At 36.8% G+C, this 18,531-nt stretch overlaps 1 long non-coding RNA gene across 1 annotated transcript in view; it reads right to left on the bottom strand.

The window, feature by feature from the left end:
- Positions 1-725: 725 nt before the first annotated feature.
- Positions 726-18,531, bottom strand: part of LOC123536699 (uncharacterized) — a 49,913-nt gene continuing 32,107 nt past the window's right edge. Inside the window, exons 2-3 of the long non-coding RNA XR_006683383.2 lie at positions 3,030-3,583; positions 726-1,971 (exon numbers count right to left, since the gene is read on the bottom strand). This is a non-coding gene — a long non-coding RNA (uncharacterized LOC123536699). The remainder of the gene's footprint in view (positions 1,972-3,029; positions 3,584-18,531) is intronic.

Genomic DNA, 18,531 nt, shown 5'->3' on the forward strand with positions numbered 1-18,531 from the left:
CCTGGACTCTGTATCAGTACAAACCTGTTCTCCGCAAGTAACTGCCAGCTTCCCCAAATGAATTATCAGAGGTGGATGACTAATGATTTCAGACACAATGTCTTTTAAATTTATCAAATCGTCACGGAGAACATACGCCCTGCCCGAGGACTGAACTCGCAACCCCACGATCCGTAGACAGACGCTCTCCCTACTGAGCTAAGTGGGCGGGCTAAATTCCTAGTGGTACAGAATATTGTCTGATTTAGCATTAACCCTTAGCCTACTAGTGGCAAGTGATTCTGCCTTTGCGATTAGTATACAGACTAACATCAGCCTGGACATCCGTGCACTGTCTGATCATGGTCTTCACTGTTTGCTGTTCAGTCAGTATCTTTTTTGGTAAGCAACTCTTGTATCAGTTAATGGTACTGTCCAAAATGAAAGATGGACATTATAGAAATTTAGCATGGTAAGCATGGTCAGGGTTAATATCCACAACAAACAACATATGAGCCGTGCCATGGGAAAACCAACATAGTGGGTGTGCGACCAGCATGGATCCAGACCAGCCTGCGCATCTGCGCAGTCTGGTCAGGCTCCATGCTGTTCGCTTTTAAAGCCTATTGGAGTTGGAGAAACTGTTAGCGAACAGCATGGATCCTGACCAGACTGCGCGGATGCGCAGGCTGGTCTGGATCCATGCTGGTCGCACACCCACTATGTTGGTTTTCCCATGGCGCGGCTCATATAATTCAGTATTTCAGCTATACAACAATGAACAGTTAAGCTAACCAGTGTCCCTGCTTTCTGCATCAATACTGACTTCCTCCACAAGCAATGGACAACTTCTCCATATGACTCGAGAGTTGAAGGACAGCTCTACGTATTGCATTATGGCCATACAACACTAAACATTGGAAAACTACTCAAGATATGGTGACCAACTTCTGTGGTTGTCGCCTACTACCAATAAGCCATAAAATTTTTCACATAGTACCTTCGGGCATATAATAATTCCAATAAATGTGTAGTTTTACCCTTCTGTATTTTATGAGTAAGCACAATTTTGTTACCATTTGCATCTTAACCATTAGTCTTCTGATGGCAAGTGATTTTGCCTTTGCGACCAGTGCAGACCATGATCAACCTGCATACACATGCAGTCTGTCATGTTCTGCACTGCTTGCTATTCAGTCAGTAAGTTTTCAGTAAACATCCCTTTCATTAATAAATGGTACTGCCTGAACTGAATGATGAACCAGTCCATTTGAGAAACTTTAAGCAGCAGGGTAAAGGTTAATACAACAACTGATATTGGAAAGACAAGGTTTCAAAGTAAAATATGGCAGAAGTTTCAAACATTAAAGGTAGATTTTGAATTAGCTGTGGTCAGGCCAGTATATGAAAGAATGTTCAACAGGCAGTTTAAAAACACTTGCTCAAATTGACAATGCCCGAAAATTTACAGAAATTTGTTGGAAATGAACTGTAATCAAAATATCTATTTCAAATGTATTTACAAAATTTAGAGAGAAGAAACTCACAAAATTAATTTGCATCAGTGTGCCCAATTTTTTAACAAAATATGTATCAAAGAACTTTTTGTCACTTTCACACAATCATTCTCTCTCAATAAAACAGTTGCTTTAAAACTGTCAAAATATTCATTCATTCCTTTTAATCTTTTAAGTGTCAGAAACTTGATAGATCTAATTTTACATGTATTGACAGTTTCTCAAGATACCTTATAAATTTGTCAGAATATCTAATGTAATGTCCCTATGCTGCTCCATTCCGAGTTTCTGTATGTCCGATGTAACCAACCTGCTTTTTTCAGCCTCTGCTTGCCAGTGTTGAGTACCAATGTAATCAACCCACTTTTTAAGCATTTGGTTAGCGGTGTTGATTCTGAGATGCAGCCCATTTCTAGGAAGATCCAATTTAACAAGCCCACTTGTTTAGAATAGCACCTACTTCAATGTAAATGTCCTGAAATGAAACATATTTGAGGTAAAATAAGAATATTACCAATAAATATTCTTCCTAAACAAAGCATACAAAAAGTCATTAGTTGTTTGAAATATTTCTGTTGCTGAATGGCAAAAAGATCCGCAGCCGCGCGGATGCAATTTTTAATGACATTTGAGAAAAATTTATGTGATTTTCGCAAAAAAAAAAAAAAAAAAAAACAAACAAAAACGGAAGAATATCGCGAAATCACGGCAAAAAGTGATCCCTGCTCTAAGGTAGGGTCTGAGACGGAATAGCGCAATTCAATAATCCAAGGAACTGGTTTTCAACCAGTGGAGAAATAATGAAGACATGTTTTGACTGCCTTGCTGGCTTTTATAACAGAACAATTGGTAACGAACAGCTTTGTGGTTTCTAACTTGGACGGCTTTTTTCACCTGGCAACCTCTCATTTCACTGAAGAAAAGGAAGCCTTTTGATATTCCCGATATACAAGGGAAAGCCCCTCAACATCCTCCACAAGAAAGGAGCAGCCTCCAAAAGTAAGATGTCAGTATTATGTTGGGAATGCTGGCCAGTTCCAAGAAATTAAAGGATAGTCTCTCAACATTCCCCAAAAGTAAGGGAAAGCCTCTCAACAAATCTCTTCAAGAAAGGAACAGCCTCTCAACAATTTCCCCAAAAGTAAGGGACAGCCTCTCAATATTCCAAGAAAGTACAGTCTTACAACATTCCCCACATACAAAGTACAGCCTCTCAACATACTCACAAGGGGCAGCCTCTCAACTTTTCCCAAAATTCAATAATTCCAACAAGGGGCAACTTCTCAACTTTCCCTTAAAGTAAAGGACAGCCTCTCAATATTATAAGAAAGTAAAGAACAGTCTCAACATTTCCCACAAGTAAAGGGCAAGTCTTTGAACATTCAAGCTGCCAACTTTTACACATGAATCAGATGCTGATGACAAAATGACATGTGACTCTCCTCTTGTCTGGGGATCCAACTCGCCATTTCTTGATTCAAAGATCTGTGCTCTCCCTATTCAGCTAAGCGATAAGAGAAAGAAATAACTTACCACTTAACTGAACGACTCTGCCCGCCTCAGCTCTTTGTTTTCCTCTTTGCTGAAACACATTATGTCTCAAATCTTGGCTTAAAACTAAGTGTGTCTACACATCTTCACTACAACTATTTGTGTCTCTTTTTTTATCTGCACAAGTCTTTTGCTGAATTTCTGTGTCTAGCTCAGCTCTCTGCTGAAACTATCTGTCTCGGTCCTTTGCAGAAACTCTTTCTGCCTCAACTCTTTACTGAAGCTCTGTCTGCCTCCACTATCTGCATTTATAAACACTGTCTGCCTAAACTCTTTGTCACTTTCAGATTTCCTTAAATGTTTGTACTTATTTTGCCTCAGTCATAATTGTCACTATTGTCTTTACCAAACTTTTCTGCACACTTCTTCTCTGCTTTGCAATTATATCAATTATATCTCCATGAACTATAATGTCTGTGGGAAATAATACGATTTTCTCTCTGTTGTCTTAGCTCAGGTCATGTTTTCTGAACAGAATTTGCATGTACTAAGAATACAACATTACTGTCAGTTGCCACATATTTCTTTGGTTTTACCTGAAAATAAATGTTCATATAATTAGGTAAAAACCGAAACATAACACCATAACAACCTACCATTCTTTGTCTTTTAACTGCAGTGAAACACCGCTCGCTCGAGGACGCAAGGGGATGAGCAAAATGCTTGAGTTATCCATTGTTTCGAGCGACCCAAACATTGACCAACATACGAAGAAAAAATGAAATTTTATTGTATCAATTGTTATCGGGACCATTTGCAGAGGAAACGGTGATGCATAATAATAACAAACCCGTGACATTTAAAACAAGAGCGCCGCCAAGCGGGGCAATATACGCCCGAAGGCTTACATCATAGAATGGGAGCAAAATTTTAAGAACTTGACTGTTGTAGCCCCAAAGGACTGGAACTTTTACAACAAAAGGAAAACTTCAAAAAACAAATCTAAGTCCACAAAAAAAATATTCAAAGTGTACAAAAAAATCCTTATCAGGTACAGGTATGTAAAAATACACGTTAAAATTGGAGGTACCATCTATGTTGTACCACAGAAAAGTGGTCTTGGTTTTTCCCTACGGCCAATAATAAAAAAAGTTTCAAAAAAAGCTATTTATAGTAACATAAAAGGGAAGTAATTCAAAAAGAAAATTATTGTAAGTACAAAAAAGAGATCTGCCAAATAAAAACAAGAGCATTGCAATGCAGAGCAATATACACAAAGCAAAGTCATATATGACCTTTGACCCTTAAGTGTGACCTTGACCTTGAAGCGAGTCATCCGGAACATGCGCTCTGCACATCGTAACAATGTGGTGAACATTTCTGCCAAGTTTCTTTGAAATCCTTCCAGCAGTTCAAGAGTTACAGAGCGGACACGAAACAAACTGATATGACTTTTGACCCCTAAGCGTGACCTTGACCTTGAAGCAAGTCATCCTGAACATGCGCTCTGCACGTCGTCTTGGTGTGGTGAACATTTGTGTCAAGTCTCTTTGAAATCCTTCAAGGGGTTCAAGAGTTACAGAGCGGACACTAAACAAACTGATATGACCTTTGACTCCTAAGTGTGACCTTGACCTTGAAGCGAGACATCCAAGACATGCGCTCTGCACATTGTCTCGGTGTGGTGAACATTTGTGTAAAGTTTCCTTGAAATCCTTCAAGGGGTTCAAGAGTTACAGAGCGGACACGAAATTGCTAACGGACAGACGGACAGACAGACAGACGGACACCAGCGTCATAACATAATACGTCCCTTCCAGCGTATAAAAACGTATCACAAACGTTATCTATGATGTAATAAGTAATAATGTACTTGCTTTAATCTAAAGCAGACAGTAATTGATCAATATTTGATCAATAAAACTTTTCTTTAACCTTTCATCAATAATTAATCTCATTATTAGATCAAATACACCGACAAACATTTAAGGTGGTCGGAGAATAGACAACGCAATTTTCACGGCGTGCGAAAATTTTTAATTAACCGATACATTCTGATCTCCAAAGCTGCGAAAAATTTTGACACCTCTGCTCGAGTTAGCCAGAAGCAACAAAGAGTAAATCAATACACAGGGACCAGGTGTCATGCTCGAGCAATCGAGTTATCAATGCTCGACCCAGCCATAGTAATTTCACATAGAAAATAGAAGGAAATCGGCCAGGACCACATGAATTGCTCGAGCGAGCGGTGTTTCACTGTAGTTAAAACAAGAATGATTACCCAAAAGTTAAAGTCCCCTACCTGAAGAGGCATATACTGCTGCCATAGGAAACTTACTTTCTGGTATTGCAACTAAATAAAAACAAGAGCTGTCCGTAAGACAGCCAAGCTCGACTATTCGAAATACTGTCACAGAAGCAGGAAATGATTACCCAAAATGTTAAATATCAAAAGAGTTTTAACTTCGAAAGGGGACATAATTTGACCAAAATGCATATCAGAGTTATGGGACTTGATGCTATCAACTAGTTTTATAACCCCGAAGAAACATGTTAAGTTTTAATTCAATATCTGCATTAGTTCTGGGGATAGTAACTTGCATGTAAAACTTTAACCAGAATTTTCTAAGTCCAAAAGGGGGCATAATTTGCTCAAAATACATGTTAGAGTTATGGAACTTGACCCAGTGAGGTTGGTAATTGACCAAGAAAAAGAATAAATAAGTTTCAAAGTTATATGCCTTTAAATGATAGCTGTATGTACTTGCATGCAAAAACTTAACCAAGGTGTGACGCCGACGCCAGGGTGAGTAGAATAGCTAGACTATTCTTTGAATAGTCGAGCTAATAACCATCATTTACTCTCCAAACTGACAGTTATTTATAAATCAGGTTTAATGAAAAATCCCATAAAATAATGCAGGTCTAATGTGGCAAAACACTGCTAAGGGACAATTCTTTTCCATGGTCTCTGCATGTATATGTTTGGTATACTGTCCAAAACTTGCATCTTTTTTTTTTTTTTTAATGGAAGGCCAGTGGGCCATGCTACTTTCCAAATGCTTAATGCCAAATAGATAATGCATAATGCTACTAATGTCAAATATTAATAGTCGAACAATTATTGTCTATGATAAATGCTGAACAATAAATGTCAAAATTTAATGCTTATAAATATAGCTTTGTGATAATTAAACAGTGTGCCCATACCATGTGACTTTGACATCATTTTTTTTCGGTAACACAGTAAGCTAAATTGACAACAAATTTGTCAATTTGTAACTTCAAAGTAATATCTGTTCTTTGCTTCTTTATCAAATTGGCCAAAATATAGGGGATTAGCACAGGCAAAAGCAAAAAGTGAATACTACACATACAAGTAATTGAAATAGATGGAACAGTTTCAGCCTGAAAACAGGAAAACTGGTTTCTTTACAAACAAGGCAGTCTGAAAGACAGCTACATTACCCACGGCTGTTATGGTGAAAGGGTTGACGTTGTTAAGTATATTTAATAGTCCATGACTATGACGACATCAATGAATTTGAAAATCCTTCAATTGGATTAAGAGATATAGAGCGGACACAAAATGGCTCAAACCTTTGACCTTGAGTTGTGGCCTTGACCTTGAGCCAACATGGCTGACTCACAAGTTCTGCACACTGTCTTGATGAGGTGATCATTTGATCAAAGTTTCACGAAAATCCTTCAAGGGATTTAGGAGATACAGAGCTCAAACCTTTTACCTCAGGTTGTGACCTTGACCTTGAGCCAACATGGCTGACTCTTGAGTTCTGCACATCCTTCAAAGGGTTTAGGTGATACAGAGCGGACACAAAATGGAAGACTCAAACCTTTGACCTTGAGTTGTGACCTTGACCTTAAGTCAACATGGCTGACTCTTAAGTTCTGCACATTGTCTTGATGAGGTGATCATTTGACCAAAGTTTCATGAAAATCCTTTAAGGGGTTAAGGAGATACAGAGCGGACACAAAATGGAAGGCTCTAATCTTTTTCCCTCGAGTTGTGACCTCGACCTTGAGACAAAATGGCTGACATTTAATAATAAGTTCTTCACATTGTCTTTATAAGGTGATCATTTGACCAAAGTTTCATGAAAATCCATCAAGGGGTTTAGTAGGTACAGAGCGGAAATAAAATGGAAGGCTCAAACCTCTGACCTTGAGTTGTGTCCCTTGACCTTATCTCAACATGGCTGACTCATTATCATGAGTTTTGCACATCATCTTGATGAGATGATCATTTGACCAGTTTCATGAATATCCTTCAAGGGGTTTAGGAGATACAGAGCAGACACAAAATGTTATGGAAGGAGAGAAGACAGAAGGATGGAAGGAGACCATTCCTATAGTATAACCCCCCACCACGAGTGGTGGGAGATTAACAAGAACTGTTGGAGGACAGCAACGCTCGACTATTCAACAGCCTTGTCAATTGAATTAATACGAAAGTCGAAAAAGGGGCATAATTTTCTAAAAATGGGAAAAAGGGTTATGGAACCTTCACAGTGCTTATCAGTTCATAAGGCCATACCAAATTGATTAATAGTTCTTCGGAAAATTTTCAAAAAAAATAGGAGCGAGTGAGCGAATTTTTTTTCTTTCTTTTTCTCAATTTTGATTTTTTCAGAGGCGGGTAGATTTTACATGGAGCGAGCGGGCTTTTTTTCTTCTTTTTTTCCCAGCTTGGACCCTTGAGGAGGCGGTTATGATTATACATGAAGTTAACATTTCTTTAGAAATAACACAGAAATCAAACATTTAGTGTGGATAATACAGTATATAGCTTTTCTACACACATGAATAATTTTGCAAATAAATTCTTGCCAAAACTCACTGAATCACTTTGTTTTTTTATTTTGTAATTATAATTACTAAGGGATGAGTGTCTTATTTTTAATTTTGATTTTTCTACATTAATCTGAAGGTGTGCCTATTTAACGGCACAGGATGAGGAATATTTAAGACAAAACAGGCACATGTGTGGAATAACATTTCTTCTGAAACACAGTTAGAATTGGCTTCGACACATGAACAACTTTGTGCCCCTAGTGGAACTCCAACCCACAGAGGTGAGGGGAAGTAATAAACCACTTGACCTGTGAGACCAAACATAGTTGGGCATACAGATGCTTCGACACTGCTCGAATCACTTAGGAATAATTTCTTAACAGATCAGGCTAGCTTAAGTTTTTGTGGTAGAGATTGACATTTCAAGCAAAAATGATAACAGACGAACAAAGAATGATCCCAATATGACCACCCTTAAAAGTGTTTTTTGTTGTGCTTTGACTGAACTAGAAATTTAGAGTCAGGAAGGTCTGTTTTTTTTTTCAGTTTCTTTCGTTCAATCAATTCACAGCCAATTAATATAAAAACAGGCAAAATTTGGGTTACAAAATGACAGATTTTGTTAGAAATTATTTTCATATCTACACTACTTATTTGAAAAGCTAAACAATTTTTAAATTGACTAAATGCATTTTGATAAAATATCTGACTGCTGTACTAAAGAAGCTACGTTCAAAATTAAAAGATTTGGGCCAAGACAATGTGATAGGCCGGTCAGGATCTGTGAACAAACATTTTTTTTTAAGATAGTAGTCAGCCTCAGCTTTGGGCTCTAGATCTAACATACTGAACTAAACAACTGGTAACAAATGGTTTGAAAACTTTATATCTAAACAATATTTCCAAATATTTTAACTGCATCCCCGTGCAGTCTTACAAGTTGGGCCTCGTTCTTTTCACTGAATTGAACACAAGTAGAACGTGCCTACTTCATTACCTACCAGAACATCGAAGGCCATGTGTGGCACTAGCACAGACACTCCAGATTTAAAACAAATGATGAACAACACCATAATTCCTGACTTTTTGAGTTTGGGTCATCGCTACATGTATTACGGACGCATGAAATCTGATCAATATCACTTTGACGCATTAAAACAGCGATAAAACCTGTTTTGCCGTTATTATTCCGGACCGCGTTATCAGAAAGAAAAAAAAATTTCGGAGATTTTTTTTGTACGTGCGGGCGGGTGATTTTTATTTTTTTTTCTCGGGAATGAAATTTTTGATGTGGTAGTTCCGACGAACGACATATCAATTTGGTATGGCCTAAAGAGAACAAGTGCGTGAAGTTTCAATCCTTTCCCATCGGTGGATACTGAATACCAGCTTACATACAAAAACTTAACCAAGAATTTCTAAGTCGAAAAAGGGGCATAATTTTGTAAAAAAGCAAACTAGAGTTATGGAACCTGTGCAATATAGGTCAGTTTATCACAGTGAATAAGTGTGTGAAGTTTCAATCCATTCCCACAAGTGGTTACTGAGATACCAGCTTACATACAAAACCTTAACCAAGAATTTCTAAGCCGAAAAAGGGGCATAATTTTGTAAAAAAGCAAAAAAGAGTTATGGAATCTTTGCAATGCAGGTCAGTTTATCACAGTGAATAAGGGTGTGAAGTTTCAATCCATTCCCAAAAGTGGTTACTGAGATATCAGCTTACATACAAAACCTTAACCAAATTGGGACGCCGACGCATGGGTGATCAGTCCAATAGCTCTACTATTAAGCTAAAAATTATTGTGTTGTATCATTGGGTTTGGTACCACAAAAATTGTGAAAATTAGTGTCGTTTTTCTCAATAGTGAATTCCCCCCCCCCCCCCCCCCTCCCTTTATCGTGAATTTTTTTAATACTTTGTGAATCATAATGTTGTGATAGCTTATCATCCAGACACTTGATTATGAAATATTTCATCCTCAGTTGTTTCTGTGCACTTTCCATCCACCCCCTGATATACTATGTTATTCAATGGAGTGTACGAAAGAACTGTGGAACAAAACCATTTAAATCATCTGTACCAGATTCGTACCTAAATGCACTATGAATTAACGTTCAAGGGTCGATAATATAGGGTGAGGAATCGTAACAAATCTTGATCAATTATTTCTAGAGATTTACACACCAATTGTGTATAGGTCCAGCGGACCCAATATGAAAATTGTGAAAGACCGTTTGCAATTGTGAATGGCTTCAGTATTCAGTTACACTTATATAAGGAAAACAAGAGCACCACAATGCAGAGCAATAGTAACTCTTTGTCATGCTTTTTTTTTGTTTTTGTTTACAGTTTGTTTTCACCAAAGTTATAACTGAAATTATCCAAAAAGTAGAATGGCAAAGTGCCTGTATTTTGGAGTGTAAAAACTGGGTCGCGAAAATATTTGACAATTGATTTTAATGGTATAAGAACTACCTGTCAACATGTTTTGGGTACTTTATTATCCCCCGACGAATCGGAGGGATATAGTTTTGGCGTTGTCCGTCCGTCCGTCCGGAGCCATATCTAATAAAAGTTGGGAATATTTATTTAAAACTTCATATACATGTTCACCACTATGAGTTCTTGTGGCCCGTCAAGTTTCAGTCAGATTGCCCAAGTAACACCAGAGTTATGGCCCTTAGAAATATCTAGTGTTGACTATATAGGGTACTATAAATATGGCAATTTCTGCATCATAACTTTTGATAAATTTGACCTAGAACTATGAAACTTAAACAGAATTTAGATCACCATAATATGGTTGTGTACACACAATTTCATTCGGATTTATATGTAAATTAAGAGTTATTGCCCTTTAATTGTATAAAAATCCACATATTTGTACATAACAAATTTACCATTTGGTAGAATTTCATTAAATTTCTTTCATTCTTTTCCATGAACATTTATTGGAAACATGTGAAGTTGTGTACCCACACCTGGACACCCCCTTACCTTGATCACAGCCCCCCCTATCCCCCCCCCCCCCCAAAAAATTCATTCCTTATTTTAAATTTTTTTCAAACAAACTTCATATACATGTTCACCACTATGAGGTTATGGGGCCCATCAAGTTTCAGACAAATTGCCCAAGTAACACTAGAGTTATGGCCCTTAGAAGTTTCTAGTGTTAACTATACTAGTGAGGGTACTATAGATATGGCAATTTCTGCATCATAACTTTTGATATATTTGACCTAGAACTATGAAACTTTAACAGAATTTAGAGCACTATAATGTGGTTGTGCACAGACAATTTTGTACGGATTTCTTTTGTAACTTCAGAATTATTGCCCTTTAATTGTCTAAAAATCCACATATTTGTACATAACAAACTTACCATTTGGCAGAATTTCATTAAATTTCTTTCATTCTTTTCTGTGAACATTTATTATAAACATATGAAGTTGCGCACCCACACCTGGTCACCCACTTGCCTTGGTCACAACCCCTCCCAACCTCTCTCCCCCCCCCCCCCACCCCAAAAAAAATTTTTTCATTTCTTATTTTAGATTTTTTTTTCAAACCTTCCAAGTTGTACCATTCCCCCACCTCACTTCTCCACCCAGTCATGCCCACCACTGATCATGCATCCTCTGCCGCCAACTTCACCCTCATACCCTTTTTTTTCATTTTCAATTTTCAATCAATATTTATAATCAACATGTGAAATTTTGTTTCCTCTCCCGTTCCCCTGCACCCCAACCCCCTGAAAAAATAAAAATATATACATATTATATATTTCCATTCCTTTTTTATACGCCCGTTTGAAAAACGGGACGTATTATGGGAACGCCCCTGGTGGGCGGCATCAACAGACCTTGTCCGCATATCTTCTACATGCATGGAGGAATTTTGATGAAATTTGGCACAGTTGTTCACCATCATGAGACGGAGTGTCATGCGCAAGAACCAGGTCCCTAGGTCTAAGGTCAAGGTCACACTTAGAGGTCAAAGGTCAAATTCAAGAATGACTTTGTCCGGAGCATATCTTCTTCATGCATGGAGGGATTTTGATGAAAGTTGGCACAATTGTTCATCATCATGAGACAGAGTGTCATGCGCAAAAACCAGGTCCCTAGGTCTAAGGTCAAGGTCACACTTAGAGGCCAAAGGATACAAGAACGAAAAATTCAAGAATGACTTTGTTCGGATCATTTCTTCTTCATGCATGGAAGGATTTTGATGTAGCTTGGCACAGTTGTTCACCATAATGAGAGGGAGTGTCATGCGCAAGAACCAGGGGGCCGTTTTATCAACGTGTCGCAGGTAACGACAAAAATTGGTCGCAGACGTTATTCTGCGACTTTGTCTTACGACCGTTTTACTAAAGGTGTCGTAGGATCGATGTCACTACAATGTCGCAGTCTTTGTCGTAGACAATAAATCACGCGAGTCACAGTCTGTGTATACATTTCCGGTGACGTCAAATTGTTGTCTATCACAAAATGTCAGACGATAAGGTCACTAAAAATCGAAGTGGAGCGAAGGGGAGGTTATTTTGTTGGTGGAGGAGGTTACCGGGAATGAGAAATTGGGGAGAAAGTTTAGCCCGGACAACACAGCAGTTGATAGGACCAGGTTTTGGTCTGAAACTACTAAAAAGTGAGTATCGGAAATGGTTGTTTAACCCCGCCCACCCAAGTGTTTATAAACAAACAAACGTGGTTGACCTACTTTGTTGAGGCGCTTTTAGCTCCTTGATAATATAATCCTTTCATACGATTAAAAGATTTTTTTTTACTTGGAAACATGGTCCGAATTGTCCCTAGTCAAAATAGTTCGACGTTCAGATTGTTTATTCTAGGGCAATCTAAACATGAAAACCGTGAAGGACCAAAATAATGGAAGTTAAATCATAGTACACAGTCGTGCAAACAGGTAAAGTTACTGGTTTTATATATAGGTGTAAACACAAAGGAAACGCTGATCGTGTACAGGATACACAAAGTTTAAATCACCAGAAAATGTGTAAGTTTGAATATTATTTGATAATGTTAACATATCAGAGATGAATGAGGAATGAATTCCCTGGTAAGCAGTGAACAGGTATATTATTAGTGCATCTATAGTATCAGTAGATCGATTACTTATATTCAGATCAATATAAAAATCTAAGCATTGTTCTACACTGCAGTATATACTTTATACATGATTGAGTATGGTATGGGATTAGACCTAAAACAGATAATATTTTTATCATTGCTGGCTGTACGTCATGAAATGACACCTTTTAGTTTTAATGGGATGCTTTTTTAACCAAAAAACACAGTTTGGAGCCTGTAGGGCCAAAATTCAATATGGGCTATTATTAATTCGATGTGTATGCAGCTGACTGCCAAAGATGTGAAACGTTAGTCTCGGTGAAAACCTATTAGAAGTTTTATTTTTTTTTTGGAATAATTACATTTTAAAGTAATTGACACCAGTCTGTTAGAACATGAATTCTTTATAAATTACAACAATTATTTGTTGGTCGTTATATAATACAAGATTGGCAGGTGTATTAGAATTATATTGAAAAACTAAGCCTTCAGAAGAGTAAAAATCTAAAGTCTAGTGACTTTTAAAATAGCTAAAGGAAATAGTCAGCTTACTTCTGATCTGGGACAGTTGATTCTGACTAAGATTCTGACAAAGATTGGAAATTTTTGCAATATGAAAGAAACAAAGAGAAATACACCAAAGCTCAGAAAAAAAGATTTACGTAAATATGTAAATACATGTTAATTAAAAAACACAGGTAGTAAATAATAAGCAGTGAGTGGAAGCTTAATTACTTCAGCTGTGCAATTCAAGACCAGACAGCTGACCCATCATCTGCACGTCTGCATGCTGTCAGTTTTAATTATCCCAAAAACTATAAATGGTACTGACCAATTGGAAGATTTAAAGAGGCAATTTTATAAATACATCGCAGGGTAGAGAACAAAATAACAATCTCAAGTTTCATAAGTTTCTTTCTTTTCTTTGTTCAATAGCTGTTAAGTCTGATTTAGTTAGGTTCTATTTTATAATTAATATGAAGTAATTAAAATGTAGTGCCCTGACTAAAAGTGTTCATTTGGTCTATAAAACTTTTAATTTTAAATAAACGATTTGTCACCAAAATTTCAACTTGTGTTAATCTTTCCTTTTTAGGATAGTGACAAATGCAATCAGTTAGTTTAGGAAGATATTCCTAGGGACATGGCTGTAAGATCTTGGTTGGTAGGATTAGGCTGGCTGATTCACAAATCTTTAAGATAAAGAAATGTAATATCATAGCTAGGAGCTTGTCTGATGGACAATAATAATGAAACAATTCTGTATGCTTTAAACAATTAAATTGGTATAACTTTCAGAATCAATGTGGTGGAGGAAGGACAAGGAGAGGAAGGATAAAGCAGGTAGAGAAGAATGAGGATATTCTTAAGGTACAGGGGATCTGTTAGTATTTTCTAGTGTTAGAAAAATACACAGATTTTATGTTGGTGTGATTATAGATAAATATATATTATTCCTGTAACTGAGTAAATCATGTAAATGTCACGAGAGTCATCTTACACCCTTACACTTTTCCACGCACGTTAAAATACCAGAAATCCCAGTCTGGTATGCAAGGGGAAACCACTGTTTTATAAGAGGAATGATTTTTTTTTGATGCCTTTATTTTGCCACAGTCTATGTACTGTGAAAATGATTTTTTTTCGAATGCCTTTATTTTGCCACAGTTATGTACTGTTCATTTGGAGAGAAAAACAAAATATGAAGGAAATAGATGAAAATACTATTTATGTCTGCCCGGATGCTTATATATGAAACCGGTAGGTAGGACAAAAGTATTTTTATATTTTAAAACAGAGGGAAACCCATTGGATGTTTTTTTCTTTTGTATACAAATAAATAATTCCAATTGCAATTTTTTCATAAAATAATTTTTAAAATGTTTTTTAATTTTCAGGTATGTAACAATGTGTCAATGCCTGGATATAGTATTATCTATTCTTTGTTTCAATAGCTTCAAATATTTTGTGTTGCAATTCAAAGACAGTTATAAACTGGTTAGTTTAAAACATTACTCAGCTTGTAATTGTAAAATGTACCTAGTATTACTCAATTGTAAGTAATTGTTAATTATGTAGCTGTTGCAATTTTCTGTGAGCCAAACAACATCAAGGAGTGAGGGAGGACAGAGGCCAAGAAGACAGGTGGGTGAGGGAGTACGCGAAGCGCCATCAGTCTGTCATCTTTGGAAGAGAAGGTAATTCATCAAAAAAAAATTCCTGAGTCTAAAACTTTGTTCAAGTTTGCAATATATTGTCTATATGTTTGTATTGTCTAAGGTTGATCTATCAGGTCCATTGTCAAACACACACACTGTTAGCAATTAAAATAATATCTTGCTACATTTTTGGAACCATTTACTTTACCCAGTTAGGTTTCAGAGTTGCAAAAAATTTGTTAATTTATTTCTGTACTTCTTAGATATCTTTTTTTTTGTCATGATAATACAATAGATATATATTTTCATGATACTTGGTTTACTCTATACCCACTCTTGTTCTTTGGATGGAATAACTGGTGGAGAGCTGCGAGTCTTGATTCCCGTAGCATGTATTGAATTACTAATAAGTTATTTGTACCCCAGAGTGACCATTTATTCATGTATTGACCTAATTTCTTACATTTGGTACATGTTAGTCATATTACCAAAGTGAGCGATTCATTAGACCCTCTTGTATGTGTTTAATGATTTGTAGTGGAGAGAAAGAATGTTCCACCAAAAGGTAGAGGAAACATTTCAGTGAAAGTGAAGCTGCTGAAAAAGCTAAAGGTAGTTATATAAATGACAGTGTTAACTCTTACTTCTGGTTATTTTTGAGTTGACTAACTGGAATGCAGCTAGTTTCACTGTGAAGAACCTGATTCTACTGCCTCAGTTAGTTTGGTTTACCTGATCAGTAGGAACACACACTCAAATTGCTTGAATTTATTTTTGATCGTCACTATTGTTCAGCTTGAATTAAAGGTGTTCAATTTTGCATTTTTACATTTTTAGATCACCGTCAACATAGTGGACAAGGGGAAGCGTTTGTGATCACACTTCGTAAGTTCCGTCCGTGGTCGTCCGTAAACAATTTCTTGTCTGCCCGATAGTGGTTCATTTCTGATTTTTTATTTTAACCAAACTTGCACAGAAACTTGTTGTATCCACCATAAGGATCTCGCGTTCCTTTCTTGAAACTGGCAAGATCCCATTATGGTTCCAAGAGTATGGCCCCTGAAAGGGCAAAAATTAGCTATTTGACATTGTCTGCCATAATAGCAGCTCATTATGATTTGCATTTTTACCAACACTGGCACACAACTTGTACACCATAAGATCTTGGTTCCTTTATGAAAGGGCCAGATTACATTATGGGTTCCAGAGTATGGCCCCTGAAAGGGCCCGAATTAGCTATTTTGACTGTCTGCCACATAGCGATTCATTATGATTTGATTTTAACCAACTTGCACAAAATTGTATCACACAGATCTGGTTCCTTTCTTGAAACTGGGCGAGATTCATTACGGGTTCACAGTTATGGCACTGAACGGCCAGAACAGAATTAGCAATTTTGACATTGTCTGCCAAATAGCAGCTGCTTTTGATTTGAATTTATCAACTTGCCACAAACTTGTGTCCCATAAGATCTTGAATTCTTAGTTTGAACCGGCCAGATCCCATATGTGGTTCCAGAGTTATGGCCCTGACAAGGGACCCAAAATAGCTATTTTGACCTTGTCTGCCAAAATAGCAGCTTTATTTATGATTCGATTTTAACCAAACTTGCACAAAAACTTGATCACCACAAGATCTTCGGTTCCTATTGAATGGCCAGATTTCTCATGGTTCCAGAGTTATGGCCCCTTAAGTCCAAATTGGCTATTATTGTGGTTTTTGACAGCCCAATAGAAGACTTCATGTATGGTTTATTTGCTACCAAACTTCCAAAACAACTTCAACAACAAATAATTCTTGGATTATGGACAAATCCGATCCAAGGGTAGGTTCAGAGGTATTTTATATTGTGGATTTTAACCCCTTTTTTTCCCTGATTGTAATCAACATGGATTTATTCAGTATAGTTACTTATAGGAATAGTGGAAATTTCATTATTGTTAGTGTTGGATGAGACCATCAGGGTAGATAACTATGGATGATTTTATGTCAAATTACCTCCCTTTATTCAAATTAAAATGGGTGAATATCCAAATAATGAAATCTGATCGGAAATTTCATTTATGTCAACAGATTTAGTTTGGCAGAGCCTTCTGTGTTCACTTACAAAATTTTTTTTGTTTTTAATACTTCCCTTTAATTATATAATAGTTTATTAGTATTTTTTTATTCTGGCCATAGGGGGAAAAACCTGAGACCACTTTTCTGATGGTACAGCATGGATGTTACCTACACTTTAGGTGTTATTTTGACATATCTGTACCGTGTAGATTTTTTTTTTGCCGTTAAAAATTTCTTCCCTTGTTGTTCAGTCCTTTTTCTGATGGACCTTCTTGTCCTCAATGTGCAATGATAACACCCTGGTGTTTGAGCGAATAGGGGCCCTCTGGCCCTCTTGTTTATGCTTTACAGGGATATCTAGATATGAAAAGTCAATTGCTCTGAACTTAATACAGTCTTCAGGGAATGAAACAGTCATGTGGGATAATTTAAGAAAGAGATGATAAAAGTCAATAGCTCAATGTAACAACCAGTCACCCAGTAAATTCTTACATGAACTAGGGCTTCATTGATGGGTTTGTCATATCGACGATATTGATATAGGGAAGAAAGATATCGACGAATACATCGAGATATCGATATTAGGTTAGTGTAACAACCTATTTGTTCATGTACAGCTATATACCTCTTGTTAATGTATTTTTTGTTAGTTAAATTGCATGTTTTCATGTGGTTCTTGTATTATGTTAGTTCCCCAAAAGAATGTGCCGACTAGCTGGAAAGACTGCTACGGGACAGTTTAGACATGACTTATTGACAACTTGCCGTTACGTGGGGAGATTTTTGCAGGAAGAACAGTTGTGTTAGAGGGTCTGAGTGTTGATCGGATCGTTTTTTTTCTCTGTGTAAGTATTGATTTAGTTTTAAAAATTGGGATCGATAACGATCGACCCCAAAAAATATAGTTGATACATCGATATCGTTTCTATCGATGACCAGCACCTCCTCTACATGAACCTTGTCCATATTCAATTTGGACAGTTCCATTTGATGTTAGAGGTGTGATTTTAAGACAAAAACTACACAGTGTGAAGGTATGTGATCGCAAAGGCATGAATCATGGTAACCCAATGATACAGTTTATGGGATAAAATGGTGTTGCCGTTTATGTAGATTTATAGCCTGCAAAGAATTCCCAAGCAGTTATATTTTGTTCTGTAAACTGCAAATTGAACCGGATATCATACTGAAATGTTCCTGTTTATGCCATTTCAGCTTTCATCACGTCACCTGCTTTAGGACATTTTCGAAGAGTACGGCAGTAGTAACGAGAAGAGGGTACAGAGAAAGAAAGCATAAGTAAAATCTCTTTTTTAAATAATATTTTATATTTAAGAGCTTTAAACTTTGTAGATAGGTAAAACAATTAGAATATCAACTCTTAAATTTAACATATGATCAAGGTAAATTAAGTCCAATAG

The sequence above is a fragment of the Mercenaria mercenaria genome, chromosome 17 (genome assembly GCF_021730395.1).
Source record: "Mercenaria mercenaria strain notata chromosome 17, MADL_Memer_1, whole genome shotgun sequence".
Lineage (NCBI taxonomy): Eukaryota > Metazoa > Mollusca > Bivalvia > Venerida > Veneridae > Mercenaria > Mercenaria mercenaria.